Genomic DNA, 15,888 nt, shown 5'->3' with positions numbered 1-15,888 from the left:
CCAACTGGGACCCCCAACCTCTGCCTCAGGTGGTGGGATGGGCAGGTGGCAAAGGATTGGGGCTGGATGAGGAGAACACAGGTGAAGTTTCTGTGGACATCCGAGGGCGGCTGGCCTGCATCGCTGGTTTAAGATGCTTAGGGAGTGCCTACTGTGGTCGGAGGGACGCTGCTTCTCAGCCTGCCTCACCTGCCTCCCACCCCGACCCAGGCTACCCTCTGCCTCCGCTCATATGGCGAGAGAGAGCACACGCGGGTCCATACCTGGTGAGGCAGGGGCAGCTAGATAGCCCCCGCCCAGAGCAGAGGCCCTAGCTGCCCCCCTGGGCCCTTCTCACCAGATGCGCAGCACTTGTAAGGGCTGGGCTGGCTCAAGGTAGAGAGGCAGGACTGAAGTTCCTGGGGGGCTGGCCATGGGGCTGGGCTGGGGGGGGTCCTCTTCAAGTAGGTCCGAAAGTCTTCTGGGGCCCCAGCTCCCTCCACACTGGGTTCATGCTCTCTTGGTGTGTGGGGGGGTGTATCTCGGGCTGGGTTGTCATGAAGTCCTGCACACCCCCACCCCGAAAGGGTGGGGAGTTGCCCTACCTCCCTCTCCCGCCTCTCTGCCCACTTCTGTCCTCAGCCACCTCCCCAGTGGGGTGATCGCTCTCCTTTTTCTTTCCCGCCCATCACCCAAGGCTCCTTTTCCTCTCCCCTTTCCCAGGTCTGTCCCGCAAAGGTCACAGCCCCTCTGTCTTCGCAGAGGGTGGGTGTCGAGGCAGAGGTGTGGGTGAGCATGGAGGGGGCAGATGGAGCCCGGGCCGCGCTGGCGACCATGTACGGTTCTGAGCTCAGCGGCTGGGCAAGGCCCTAGGCCCACCCCAAGGGAGTCTTGTCTGGAATGGGGCTGCAAAGGGGGTCTAGGCAAGGCCTCATGCTTGGGAAAGGCCAAGGGGGTGGAGGGGGGTGGGTAATGGGACACAATGAGGTAGTCACACGAGGCAAAGGCATGTTGGGGGTGGGGGGAACGGACATTGGAGCACACACACACATGCTCGCACACACAACCAGCCAGACAATCGGGCCAGTGTGTCTGGGGCCTCGGAGCCCAGTGAATTAGGAGTTTGATAAGGGTTTTCTCTTTCTCTCGCTTGCCGGCCTTGGACAATCTCCCCCCAGTTTTCCTCGACGCCACCCCCGGCGCTGCCAACCCTCCTCCCCCCGCCTCCCTTCTCTTCCCTGTGCCCAGACTCTTGTTCGGGGCCTTGAAACAGTGAGCTGTCTTTGTTCGAAATACAGGTGAACGGCAATCATGTGATTAACACACACACACATAAAAAGCTTTTTAACAGCGCCCGCCCGGCCTCAGAACCGCCCAGAGAGGAGCCGCCCTGGGTGGACAGAGGGACGGAGGGACGTGCATCCAGCCGGTCGCGTCCAGCTGCTGCAGCAGTCTCCAGCACTCGCTGCTGCCTGCCCGCTGCCCGCCTGCCTGGCATCTCTAGATCCCGGTGGGTCCCCACTCGCCCTCCCATCCCCTTGGTTCCTCCTCTTCGAGGGAAGGACTTCCCTGCTCCCCGTGGTGTCCGAGACCCCCTGGGGCAGGAGGGGTGGCTGTGGAGGGAGAGGGCCCAGGGTAAGAAGCCTGGGCTTGGGGTCCCACAGCGCCCCTCTCCGTCTCCCTGCCTTCTCCCTCACCCTCCTTGGCCCAGCTGTGCCAGGATGGGGGTGGGGGTGGCAGTGGGCGCTCTGGGTCTGCAGAGAAGCCACGCTGGACAGAGGGGGCCTCTCTCTTCCCCTCCCTCTGTCTCTCTCTCTCTCTCTCTCCCTCTCTTCTGTTTCCTCATTGCTGTGCTTGGGCTTTCTGCTGAGAGGTGCTGGATAAGGCAGGTGGGCCTCCAGGGGTGCAGGGAGGGGCTGCCAGATGCCCAGAGCTGTGGGCATGGAGGGGGGTGAAGAGGAGGGGCAACCCCTGCTGTGACCACCCCCATGCTGACAACTGTAATCCTCTCCATCCCATCCCAGGCCCTGGGGGCCCCAGCTTCCTCCAGCAGAGAGGGCAAAGGCCCCAGCCATCTCTGGAGAGCAGTGAGTTTGGAGAGGGGGCAGTGGTGCTGGGTGAAGATATCCTGGCCTCTGCCCTTGGCAGAACAGCCACACCCCCATCCAGTCTGCCCATCCTCACTGAGGTGTGGCGGCCGGTGGACTCTGTGGCCTGCCCTCTCTCCCCAGCAGAGAGGGGGGCCCACAGTGTGAGCGTAATGGTGCAGAGTTAGGTTTCCTTCCCTGGGTGGGGAGGCCTTTCAGGAGCTGCAGGCTTTTCCTGGGACCCCACCTGGGTTCTGTTGCTGCCAGTCCCAGCCTTACTGCTCAGACCGCCCTGACAGTGAATGATGGCCCCTGGCAGTCAGATGTAAAGCCCACTGAGGACTCCGCCTGGCAGAGCTGCTTCTGTCAGCAGTGACCCTTAACCCCTTAGCTCCCTGAGTCCTCTTCCTAGGGCACTGGGCCTGCTTTGTGGGAGGCTCTGCCCTGGGTTCACTGCCCCGGGTCTCAGGCCCTTATCTCTCACCTGGGCAGTGACCCCCAGTGCCTCCCTGCCTGCTTCCCAGGACACACTGAGCTGAGATGGGGGAAATCTGCTCTTCAGTGGAGCTGGGGCTATGTGAGGGCGAGGGGTGGTGCTGGTCAAGTTGAGCCTCTGCTCCAGCCTCAGTTTCCCCCGGTGGGCATGAGACTCTCTTCCTGACTGAGGACAGATGAGGGGACACTGGGAAAGCACTTTAGCACCTCCAGGCACCTGCCTGGTCTAGGCTCTCACTCCCTCATTCCCTCAGGCCTGTGGCCCCCTCTCTCAGTGCTTCTTCAGATACTCACTATCCATGTCCGGTGTCCTGGGGCTGGGGAAGGGGAGGGGATTCACCTTCATCCCTCCCTGCTGGTTTGTGTGGAAGCCGGGGATCAGCCTAGGGCAGTACTTTTCACCATAGAGGTGTGCAGCACACTGGCTCCCATTCTTCAGGTCTGGGATGGGACCTGCCATTCTGCATTTCTCACCAGCTCCTAGGCAGGTGTCTGGAGGATTGGTTCTAATTCTTGCTGAACTTTAGAATCATATGTGAAGTTTTTCAAAAGTACTGAAGCCTGGCTTCCACCACAGACTGGCTGATTCTGAATGGGGGCGGGGGGAACAGTCCAGATGTGTTTACTTTTCGAGCACTCTGGGCCTTGCTCTCCCTCACTGGGTGTCTGGAGCCCCGAGGCTGTGATGACCCCCTGCAGAGCCCTAAATCTCTGGGGAGAGGGCAGGGGGCCAGGGCTCTGGACCCCAGACCTAGAGGTCAGAACTGCAGTCACACTGGAGTGTGTGGGGAGTTGGGGGATGTGGCAGGGGAGGGGCTGCACATTGGGGTGAGGGAGGGCTCAGGGGCACAGGTCAGGGGTCAAGGGTATGGTAGTGACCGCGACAGAAGCTTAGTCTGGGTGAGTGCATGGGGAGTGTGAGAGCTCCCTCGAACATTTCCTAGGCTCCCCTGCCTCTGGACAGGCTGTGTTGTTCGTGGTTTGGAGGGCAGTAGAAAGAGCACTGGACTTGGAGTCAGGAAGTTGTGCCATTAGCATCCACGTGGCCTTGGGCGATTTATGCTGTTAGTTTCTTGGGACTTGGTTTTTGCATGTGTAAAATGCTGATAATATTATATATCACTACATGTGGGAGTGGATGGGAGAATTCATTAAGAATATGCACACACACACACACACACACACACACACACACACACATATGCACGCACGCACACAAGTACCTGGCTCAATGTTTGGTATGTAGTAGTAATTTACGTGCTGGGAGGTGGGAACGGTGCTCACATCAGTTCAAGTGCACAAGTGTTTACTGAGTAGCCACTGTGGACTTGCCTTCAGGAGTTTATAATCTGCCCGTCGAATCCCAGCATCAGACCGGGGTGGTGTGCAATAAGCTCCTTGGGGCTGGGCCTCCCCTACCCTGTGCCCCCTCGACAGCGGAGACCCACACTTCCAGAGCCTCCTGTGGGCCAGCCCGGCTCTGAGCGCTCTGTCGTCTCAGCAACCCAGTGAGTGGATACTGTTATTATTCTCCTTCTAGGAAAGAAACTGAGGCACAGGAGGCTCAGTGACAGCCCCGAGCTCACCCAGCTAGTGATAGGTGGGAATGCACTGGCACCCGCAGTTTACCTCCTGAGCCCAGCCTCTGACCGCTCTGCCCCCCTGCCACTAGACCCCAGGTGCCACCATGGGCCAGTCCCCTCCTCCACCCACCCCCCGGGGCCTTTGCACTTTCCCTGTGCTCCCCATCCCTCATTGCTTACAGCCCAGCTCGGAGGCCCTCTCTTCAGGGATGCACTCCTGGACACGGACTCAGTTGGAATTCTCTTCCTGTATTACTTTCCAGTAGGGGTGGAGATGGCCTTGCACCTCCCCTCCTTACACAGCCTGGCATCCGGGCCAGTCTCCACCTCCCACTTGGAGCCCCCTGAGGGTAGGGGCCATGCCTTCTTTCTTGGTGTTGGCCCCCCCAGGGCCCAGCATGACCTCAGGGAGTCTTCCCTGAGTTGAGTTGCTGTCAGGGTTCCAAGGAGGAACAGATAGGCAAGGCTAGAACAGGCCGGACTGGCTTCCTGGAGGTGGAAGGCCTGAGCTCTTGCGGAGGATGGAGGACGGCAGCGTGCCAGGGCTTGTCCCAACAGGGGCTCTCGCCCGGCCTTGTGTCTGGTCCAAGCTGAGGGTCCCACCCCACGCCAGAAAGGTAGCTCCTGGGGCCTGAGTCTGCCTTTCCTGCCCTGCCCCACCCTCTCTGGCCACGAGGAGGCTGGGCCAGTGCCTAGGGCAGCCTCAGGGCAGCTGGCCTCTGCCCTCTTCTCAGAAGCCCTCCCAGAAGGAGACTGCTTGTTCTTGTTCTCCAGACCCTGCTGCTAGAGAGCCCTTCCTGGTGCCTGCCCCGAATCTCTCACGCTGAGCTGAACTTCCGGGAATGTACTCTGTCTGAGACACAGGAGCTCAGAGTTTGAGGGGAGAGGCCTACACAGATACCCAGCACCTTGGCACAACCCAGGGCCTCCAGGGCTGTGTGGGCCACGGGGACTCCGAGGGCTGGACTTGAGTCCCGGCTGGGCTGTGGAGGCCCCCTCTTGCCCCGGCCACCTCTACCCTCCCCTGGCCTCAGTTTCCCCATCCATAAAATGAGGGGCAGACTAGGGTATCTCTGAGGGCATTTCCAGATTTGATAGCACATGAATTGTATTTCAAAACGAGAGTCCAGTGCCTGAGCTAATGTTTCCAAGCCTTGATGTTCCTCAGAGATGGATTGGCGTCTCTTGAAAAGGCAGTTTTGTGGGCAACTAAGTTACGGAAACCCTGCTTTCCACTTCCTCTTTTTAGAGATGCAGGGCCTGTCAAAAGCTCTAAGTTCTGCAGTTAAGAAATGGATCTTTGTTTAAAATACTTATCCCTGACTCCTCCTTAGCCCCGTGCACTCTCCCCACCCCCTCTCTGTGACCCAGGCCCCAGCGGCCAAGCGTCACTCAGGACACCTTGCCTGGTGGCCAGGCCTGGAGCCTCCTCCGACTCCTGCATCCCTCACCTTTCCAGCAGGACCTTGTCCCTGCGAGCTGGGTCCTTCCCACCCTCCAGCATGATGCCTGGCACTTAGAAGGTGCCCAGTGGTGCAAATGAACGAATGACTCTCGAGGAGATAAACTTGCCCAGGCAGCAAGGTGTGCTGCTCTTGAGTCAGACAGCTCCGGGTTTGAATCCTGACACTCCCACTTATTAGCTGTGTGTCCTTGGCAAAGGACGTGACATCTCTGAGTCTCACTTTCCGACTAGGTTGTGCGGAGGATGAAACCGGATGTAGCGTGTAAGCACTTAGGATGGTCCCTGGCACATTACGGGACTCAGTAAATGGCAGCTATTGTTCTCAGCATCTAGGGGTCGGCCCTCGGAAGGTGGCTGTCAGTTGACCTTGGGTTTGATAGTGGTCCTTGCTTCTTTCCCTGTACAAGTGCTGTTGCTGTCACTGGACGTTCTCCCATCAGCCCCTAGTAGCTGGGGGCTGGCAGAACAAGGGCAGGGCCATCATCCCATTGAATAAGAGCAGAAAGGGAAGCGATTGACTGACTGAGGTCACATGACTGTTCAGTCTTGGAACTTGACCTCTTTGCCCTGACTTTTTGCCCCAGGTTTCCCAAGGACCCACCCCTAGGCAAGGCTGTGCTGTCTGGGGTAATGGAGAGGGGTGAATGGTGGGCTTGTCTTTGAGGAGCTTGTTGACGAGTGGGGAGTTGGGTCATTCATTCATACATTCCCACACCTATTAGAGCAACGTGGTGCAGACATGCTTGAGGGTGACGAGAGTCGGTTGGGGAAGGTGGAGAAAAGAAAGGAAGGGTGGGGGGCCAAGGGTAGCTTTTTTCAGAGGGGACCCTGGTATTGACCTGGAGGGGGCTGCTGCTGTCATAGCAGGGTGGGCTGCCTGTGGCTAACGAGGGCCTCTGAACCTCCATCATCTGGGCAGCTTGGGGCAAGGGACTTGTCCAGGTGGCCCAGGTTAGAGGGTGGCTGGAAAAACCCGGATCTGCTCACACCAGATACCCTGTCATTTCACTCCATCATCCAGGGTATGACCAGGGACTAGGGCTGTGGATGCTGAAGGGCAGGGGACCGGGCTGGGCGTGAAGCGAGTCAGGATCACGCATTTGAGCTTGGCATTGTGAGTGCGTCTCTGCTCTTGCAAGCTTCCCCTCTCTCCCCTGAAAGTGAACACAGGGTGACCTGGTGGGATTTCAGTGTTTGTATGAGCTCGAAGGGGCCCCTCCACAAGAAGGTTACCATATCCTTTGATGATGTCACTTTATAATGACAAAGGAGCTGAGTGGTGAGCCTGAGATCCGGAACCAGAGAGACCAGGGTTCAACTTCGGTCCTGTCCCACTAAATCTGCTGTGGGATTGGGCCACTTACTTATCTTCGTAATGAATTACTTCATCTGTAAGATGAGGATGCCAATACTTGCCTCCTGGGAATGTCTCAAAGATGAAAAAGCAATGAGAAATAGCAAGTGTCCAGCAGATTGCCCGAAACAAAAGGTAGACATAACCATTCACTTCTCTCGTCGGTGTCCAACGTTTTCCAGGTAGGATGGCTAATGTATTGGATATGATAATGACTTGGATATAATACACTCAAGAAAATCTCTTCCCTTCATGGGGGGAGGAGACGCACTTACCACGATAAGACTGAGGGACTCAGGCACAACCCTAGGGGTGTGGTCGCGTGTCCGGGTGCTCTGGTGCAAGCAGAAGTGTAATATATCCACGAGGCTGCCAGGCACGGGGATTTTGCAGGTCTCACCCCCTTACCAGGTGGCAGGTTGAGAAGTTAGAGAGTTTGAATGTCTTCCGTTTGGGGCTAGAACCCTGAGTAGAAATCTCAGCTTTGGCAGGTATAATGGGAGGAGCTGCTCCCAACTCTGCCAAGGTCCAGACTCTTGCTGTGTGACCTTGGGGCAGTCAGCTGCCCTCTCTGGGCTTGCTCATCCATTCCTCTGTACAATGAGAGAGTTGGCCTCTGATCTCAGGGGGGCTCTTTCAGATTTGCTAGCAGGGGTTTCAGGGTTCTGTAAGAAAAGGGCCACATCTGGTCTTGTCTCTCCCGGGGCAGCTGCTCAGGCCTGGACGCGGGAGTACGCAACAAGTACTTGTCCAACTCGTTGACCAGAGAGAGAACCCACTAAGAACCCTGTGCTACTTCTCCTTTCCTCAGGCCTGATAACATCATTTCTATCAGCCCCTTTGGGGCAAGACCCACGAATTCACACCATAGTCAGCCGTTTGCGCACTCGGTCTAAAGCGCACAGATGCGGCAGACGCACGTGCACGTAGGGAAATAACACTTCAAATCAGAGATGGATCAAATACATATTTCCTTCTCATGGCTCTTGGGATCAAAATCCCAAGTCTTGGGGCACCTGGGTGGCTCAGTCGTTAAGCATCCGTCTTCGTCTCAGGTCATGATCTGAGGGTCCTGGGATTGAGTCCAGCATCCGGCTCCCTGCTCGGCGGGAAGCCTGCTTCTCCCTCTCCCACTGCCCCTGCCTGTGTTCCCTCTCTCGCTGTCTCTCTCTGTCAAATAAATAAATAAAATCTTAAAAAAAAAAAAATCCTAAATCTTCAGCTTGGCCCTCATATCCTGGCCTTACTTTCATCCCGACACTCTAGCAGAGTGGCTGCCAAGCCCCACAGATGCCCTCCCTCCACTGAACGCACTTCCACGGGCTCCTCGCTGGTTCCTCCTGTGGGCTCAGCCCCGAGGTTGTGTCTACAGACACCGCCTGATTCTCCAGCATCAGTTATTTCCCTGTGACAGCAGTCTGGCCTTTTCCTTTATAGCACTCACTACAATTTACGATTTTATGTTTATTGTGAGATTAGTTGTTCATTGTCCGTCTTCCCACAAGGATGCCAGCTCCACGAATCCTTGGTGATCTGCTGAATGCCTGGTGTGCTGGAGGTGTCCAATGAACGAATGGGTGAATGAATGAATGAAGGCGGGAGGACCGGTAGAGGAAGGGGTGGGAGGCCTGGAGAGGGGAAGGGAGCAAGGAGGGAGTCTGAGTCTGAGGGCTAGAGGGAGGAGACTGGTCCAAGGTCTCTCATGTGATGGAGGCAGGCGGCTTGATCCCTAGTCCGGTATTCTTCCTTCTTCTGCAGCTGGGGCCCCTGGAGGGGCAGGCTGGGTTTAGTGAGACGCCAAACCCCTGAGGACCTAGGGAAGGGGGATCTGAGCCAGCTCCCCAGCCAGCTCCACCCCTTCCCCTAGCAGGCAGGAAGGACAGGGCAGATCTGTCAGCTTCAGACACCACCGCCCCAGGGGACCCAGCCCTGAGTCCCAGGAGGCCAAGGGAAAGAGGGGGGCACAGGAAGCACCCAGGCCTCCCCCTCCTCCCTCCTGCCCCACCCTCCGCCCCCATCTCTGGCTAGAGCTCACAGCCCTAGGCCTTGGCACTAGGGGGACGGGGGTGGGGAAATGGGGGACAGAAATCCTATTCTGGCCCAATGCCTTCCTTTCCCCCATTTGACTTCTGGGCCTCAGAATGGTGACTGACCTGGCAGCCCCCGAAGAGCTGGGCCCTGGCCTTGAGGCTAGAGGGCCGGAGGGAAAGAGAGGGGGCACTGCCCACTTCGCCCCTTCCCATGCGCAGCCCCGGGGCTGGGACCCGGGAGGCCTCCCTGGCTTTGCCAGGGAACCTTGCGTGGCCATCAGCGGCTCCCTCATTTGTTCGCCTGGTTAACCCCGGGGCCATGTGGGGCTGCAGGCTCACCGGCTCCCGGCTCCCATTCCCAGTCATAGATTTAGTTGGGAATCTCTCTCTCTCTTTTTTAAAAGATTTTATTTTTTCATTCGAGACACAGAGATACAGAGAGAGAGAGAAAGCACGAGCAGGGGGAGAGGCAGAGGGAGAAGGAGAAGCAGGCTCCCCGCTGAGCCAGGACCCGGACGGACGTGGGGCTCGATCCCAGGACCCCGGAATCATGACCTGAGCTGAAGGCAGACGCTTAACCATCTGAACCACCCAGGCGTCCCAGGAATCTCTTTTTTGAAAAGCTCCGCTGTGACTATGGTGCAGCTGGTGGGGAAACTACTGGAATAGATGGTCTCTAAGTCCCCCTCCTCAGCCTCAAAACAGCCGCCTCTGGGGCAGGCCATCCCTCTGGGCTTTGTGGTGCCCTCCCTGCTGCTGTGTGCTGAGCTCCCGGCCCTCCTTATGCATGCTGCTGGAGCACCGTGTGCGCGTGCCTGGCGAGCGGGGTGCTGCGAGGGGCTGCGGGTACCTGCCTGGCAGGGCCCCCTTCCGCCCTCCTCCTCCGCCGCCTCATCTTCCTCCCCACCTTTGCCTTCGGTCTTCTTTTCCACGCCTGGCTCTGCCGCTTGTCCTCTCCGCCCGATTTCCTTCTCTCTGCCCATTGCTTCCTCTCCCTCCTCTTTCTGTCCGCAGCCTCCTGTCTCCGGGAGGCTTTGTCATTTTGACCCCACAGCCGGTTGCTTCTCTCTCTCAGCGTCCTTCCTTTTCTGGCCCACTCTGCCCCTGGCTGGCCGTCTCTGTCCTTGCTCTCCCTCTGTCTCCAGCCCGGGCTCTGCTCTCAAGGCCTCCATCTCTCTCTCTCTCTCTCTCTCTCTCTCTCCACAGATTTCTCTGTCTTCGCCCTTCCCCCTTCCCCTGGCCATCCTTCACCTGCCCTGGCCCCGTCTACCTGGAAATCTGGGGAGGCTGCCAGGGGGTGGAGGGCCCCAGGAAAGCGAGAGAGATGGCAGAGGTGACAAGTTATAGCAACCAAGATGTGAGCACATGATTGCAGAGCAGCTCTGAGTGCCACCTGTCCTGACTTTCCAGGATCGCCCCCCCCCCCAGCCTGGCTCCAGTCCATGGTTCAGCTTGCCGCTCCCCAGGCCGTCTTGCCCTGGCCACCTCCACGCGCTGGCCACACTGCTGCTCCCTCGGGCCTGTGCCCCGCACCCCACCTCCTTCTTCTTCTCAGCTTAACTGCCCCTGCCTCTGGGGTCTTCTTCCTGAGTTCCCACAGTGCTGTCCGTGATGGGAAGAGGCAAGGTGGGAGGATGGGTTCAAGTCTTTCTGGGGTGGTCCTCACTGAGCTGCAGATGGAAGGATTTGAACCTTGTCCTGGGGCAGGAGGCCGAGGTGGCTGATGCTGACCGTAGAGCAGGTGTTTATGTTCCCTTCAAGCACGAGCTCTCCACCACCCAGAGAGCCACGGTGATGGGCTCAAGGTCACACAGCAGGCTTGCAGAACTGGGTCAGTGGCAGGGAGGGAGAGGGTAGAACATGGAAAAGGAGGGGTTGGAGAAGGAGAAAGTGTCTTGGTTTAGAAGCTAGGGACCTGGGTCCCGGGCTGTGCCACGGACTTGCAGAGGGATGGAGGCCATGCTGTCCCCCTCTCAGGGCCTCAGTTTCCCCATCTGAGCAGGGAGGGGCTGGCCTAGATGGCCTCTGAAGCTCTTCTCACTCCCATTGTCTAAGTTGGAGGGGTGGGGGCCGGCAAAGAAGGGATGATGTGCTTTGACTCAACAGACCAGTTCCTCCTCTGTCTCCAGACTCCAAAGGCCACGCACCTCTTGTCTCTCATCAGTGACCTGCCTGGACAGGTGACTGCTGCCTCCAGTCCTGTTAACCCCATCAGGGCCAGGTAGGGCTGAGAGCCCGAGCCCACCAGCTAGCCCCTGAAGGGTCCTCCCAGGGGGCCAGAGGCCTCAGGCTGGCCCTGGCGAGGCTGTAGGCCCTGGGCCTCCGGCACTTTGGTGGCGAGACCTTCTGGCCACCAGGGCCTGGCTGAGAGCCTTGGGCGAGCAGCCAGGGTCAGAATCCCTGGGGAGTTTTGAGTGGTCCTGCTGTCCCATCCTGGGGATTTCAGTCCAGCAGCTCTGGGCTGGAGGAGTCCCTGTTTTTCCCAGACTCCCTCTCTGCATCCCACCTCCTGCTGGCCCCGTGGCCCTGGGTGTGGGGACGTGTGGAGGAGCAGCCGGGAGAAGGGTTAAGTCAGGAACTCTTGGGATGGCTTTGGCCACGGCTATTCCTCTGGGAGAGGAGAACAAGGGGCCCATTCTGTGTGTGGGAATTAATAGCAAAGAGTCATCTGGGGTGTCATTCAAGCCCTGATCAGCTCCCAGAGGAATGCAAGAGAGAGAGAGAGAGAGAGAGAGAGAGAGAGAAAGAGTTGTTGGTGGGGGTGGCGCGGGGAGAGGCCCGAGGCAGACATGTCAAAGGAAGGGCATCAGGGTCTGGCTGGTAATGGGAGCCCACCCGCCAGGGTGGGCCCATGGCCCTAAGATTGGAGGTCTGCTTTTCATCACAGATGGACCCCTGTTCCCACTTGGGATGGGGACCCCCTCCTGTCACTCCTTCACCTAGGGTCTCTTCCTTCTGTCTTCCCTCTTTCCCAGGATGGCGACACCCTCCACCACCATGTGACTGTCTCCCCTGAGGCCTGGAGCCCAGCCCAGGCTACGGGCCTGTCAGGGCGGGCCGACGGGCCTGCTCTTCTGGGTGCCCCTAGTCTGTCCCTATCTTTGCTTAGGGGTCCTTGCTGTTCCCTTAGGAATGGCCCTGAGGCTGGCACTGTGGAGTACCAGCTCAGGCTCCTGAGTTGTACCCTCTGTCCCCAGGTCTGTGGCTTGGCTCCAGGTCCAGCTCTGACACATTCCTGCCAAGGGACCAGACACCTTCAGCTGCCAGCATGTGGGAGGCACTGGAGCACATCGGCCCCCACAGGGGCACGGCCCTCCATGGGTGTCAGCCTCAGCAGCAGCCTGCCGGGGAGGTCTGCAGGCCTCTGGAGACATAGGACTATCACAGCCTGAGGAAGGGCCTTGGCGAAGCTCTCGGTCAAATTCCTGGTTTTGCAGACGTGCTGGCTGAGGCCTCTGGCAGGCACCCGCCTGCCCCTGGGTCATCTCCCTGTCAGCCCTCTGCCCCGACTCTGGCCCACCGAGGCCCTCCCAGGCCACTGAGCGGCAATGCGCCTCCACCGTGGGGGACAGACAGAACCGGGGCAACGGGGTGGGTCGAAGGACGAGGGCTTTGGGGCGGTCAGAGCAGGGTGCCCTACTTCCTGCCTGTGTGAGCTAGGGCAGAGCGAGAGCCAGGGGTTCTCATCTGTAAAATGAGATGAGCAGCTTTGTGGGGAGGGAAGGTAACGGGCACGGAGCGCCTGACGCCGCAGCGAACCACTGAGTGTGCTGCTATTTTTATTGTGTTGCTCATTGTTACTGGAGGTCTGGGCACTTCCGCCAGCCCTGGGCTGAGAGGCATACCGTGCGTACCATTGGGCTGTCTGAATCCGTGCCCAGCAGCCTGTGCCCGCTCAGGTGGACTTTAGGAATCCCATGGCTGGTTTTGGTGGGGGTGAGCCTCCCGGCCCCCAAACCCCCTCGTGCCAGCATTGCTTCCGCACCGGGTGGCTCCTCCTGCCGGTCCTGGTGGGAGGTGGCGCCTTTCTCCCTGACGGTGCAGTTCCGGGACACTGTGCACACTGCGTGGCAACCGTGCACCACCAGTCGGGGTCCTGGAAACCTCGGGGCCTTAGTGCCCTCCTCTGTCACAGGGCCAGCCTTCCTTTCCATGGTGGATCCTGGCCATGTTGAAGCCCGAAGGGATCTCAGGGGTTGTCCAGCTGAACCCCCTTAGAGCACAGATGGGGAGCTGAGTTTTAGGAAGGAGAGGGGCCTTTCTGAGGGACTCCGGGGTCCCAGCCGAACTTTGCCTTGGGGAGCCAAGTGGACCTGGAGGATTCCTTCTCCGTAGGTGGGATGGAGACAGGATCGACTGAAGGAAAGCAGGTGGAGCCTTTTGCCAATTGAAAAGTGCTCTACCTTTGGGGAGTTTTGAGGACGGTCCATTTGGGGCCCCTCGTGAACGTGCCGATCCTCTGGAGAGGCCCTGGGAAGAGGGTGGCAGGTGGGCCAGGCCTGTCTCTGTGCTCAGGGGAACAGACTCAACATGGGTGAGAGATGGGGCAGCCCAGGGCTTCCCTGGCTGGCTTGAGAGGGGGCGGGTGCACAAAAGCGACCTTCTCCACCATCCTCCAGGTAGAGGATGGCTGGTGAGGGCCCGCCGTCTCTCTGCTCTGGGCTCGGTCCCTGCCGTTCAGGAGCTCGTGGCCGGGTGACCTTGGCATTCTTTGTTTTAGCTCTGGTTCTCTGCACAGGGCTTGGCACGTGGTAGGTTGGTGGGACTGAATGGAGCGATGGTGTGGAGACAGCCCCGCTGCTGGCAGGATGGCGCGTTTGGGCGCAGGATAGGTCTGCATCTTGCCTGGAAGCCAAGGAATGAGACGAGGAACAGGCTGGGAGTGATGGCTGGCGGTGCGACCTGTGGGCGGCAGGAGACGGGTGTTGAGGGGGGCTGGGGGACCAGGAACGGGACAGTCCTTCGTTCGCTTCCTGACTCCGCAGTCTCTTACTTGCAGGCTAGTTCTCTGCTCTGAGCCCCAGTGTCGTTCTCTGTTAAACGGTGATAACAGGATCTACTTCATGAAGTTGTCATGAGGCTCAGGAGAGGTAACATGTGGGCTCCTGACTGCGTACGCTTTGGACATTTAAACAGTGTGAAGTGAGCAGAGATCTTTGGATAAAGTATAGAAATATTTTATAGAGGGGCCCCGGGGTGGCTCAGTTGGTGAAGCATCTGCCTTGGGCTCAGGTCAGGATCCCAGGATCCTGGGATCGAGCCCTGCATCGGGCTCCCTGCTCAGCGGGGAGTCTGCTTCTCCCTCCCCCTCTGCCCCTCTGTCCCTCTGCCCACTTGTGCTCGCTCAAATAAATAAATAAAATCTTTAAAAAAAGAAATATTTTATAGAGACACAATTGACAGATACAGAAATAAATACGAGTTGCAATTTATTAGATTCATAGAGAAGAAAGATTTTTAGGGGAAGTCATGAATGTATTCATTCTATGGGCAGTGCCTGAGTGCTGCTCTGTGCAGGCTGGCTGTTGGCCACCAGGGGCACAGAGAGGAGGTAGGCTCTGATTCTTGAGATCCCGTGGTCCCTCAGAGGAGATAGGTGGATAAACGCCTAATTTGCTACACCCAACAGTGGTCAGCTCTGGGCGCAGTCTTCTTAACCTTTGGCAGGGGGAGCTCAGGGCTCAGGGCCTAGAGGCTTTTCGTCACCCCACAAAAATGTTTGAGAACTGAACACAAAAGCACTAGCTGCAAAAAAACCCAGCAAAACAGAAATGAAACAAAATTTCAAATGAAAAAAATCACAAAAATCTTTTAAAACTTGTTTATAGCCAAACAAGTATTTTTAATAAGTGATATAGGTACTTTTTCTTTTTAAGATTTTATTTATTTTTAAGATTTTATTATCTTTTTAAGATCTTTCTTTTTAAGATTTTATTTATTTATTTATTTTAGGGAGAGAGAGAGAGAGAGAGAGAGAGAGAGCAAGATGGCTAGTAGGGGCAGAGGAAATCAAGAGTCAGACACTTAACTGCCTGAGCCACCCAGGCACCCCGATATGGGTACTTTTTAATATGCTTGATATGATGTGAGGTCAGTCTGGGACTTACAAGGGTCTTCAGAAATGATCCTGTGCACCAAGTGCTGAGGGTGCTCAGCAAAGGGAACTGTGCTGGAGCAATCAAGGAGGGCTTCCCGATGGAGGGGATATTTGGGTCAAACCTTAGAGAGAAGGGTCTGAACAGAGGGAAAAGTGGCCTAATGGTAATTGAGGAAGAAGAAGATATATGAACAAAGGTTCAGGGAAAATAAAGCATATGGGGAATTTGGAAGAAGTGCAAGCTATTTGGAATGCAAGCTATTTTGGACTTAGGGTATGGAGAACAGGGGAGGGGTCAGAGTGACACTAGAGAGGTTGGCAGGGGACTTTATCCTAAGGACAATGAGAAGCCATGGAGAAACTTTAAGAAGGAGGAAGTGTGCCAACATGATCAGACTTTTTTTTTTTTTTTTTTAAGTTCACTCTCGGGGAGACTGGGTGGCTCAGTCCTTAAGCGTCTGCTTTTGGCTCAGGTCATGATCCCAGAGTCCTGGGATTGAGCCCTGTGTTGGGCTCCCTGCTCAGCGGGGAGCCTGCTTCTCCCTCTCACACTCCCCCTGCTTGTGTTCCCTCTCTCCCTGTCTCTCTCTCTGTCAAATAAATAATAAAATCTTAAAAAAAAAATGAAGTTCACTCTCAAAGCATTATGGGAGATGCATGCTGGCCTTGGAGAGAGGGAGGTGCTGGGAGAAACTGGAGGCAGGAAGGCCAGTTAGGAGGCTGAGATATTAATCCTGGTGAAAGATGGTGGGACCTGGGCTGGGACAGGGTCAGAGGGGAGAAAGGAGGCGGAGAGGC

Source organism: Zalophus californianus, chromosome 9 (assembly GCF_009762305.2).
Source record: "Zalophus californianus isolate mZalCal1 chromosome 9, mZalCal1.pri.v2, whole genome shotgun sequence".
Lineage (NCBI taxonomy): Eukaryota > Metazoa > Chordata > Mammalia > Carnivora > Otariidae > Zalophus > Zalophus californianus.
Note: the sequence above shows the minus strand (reverse complement) of the source record.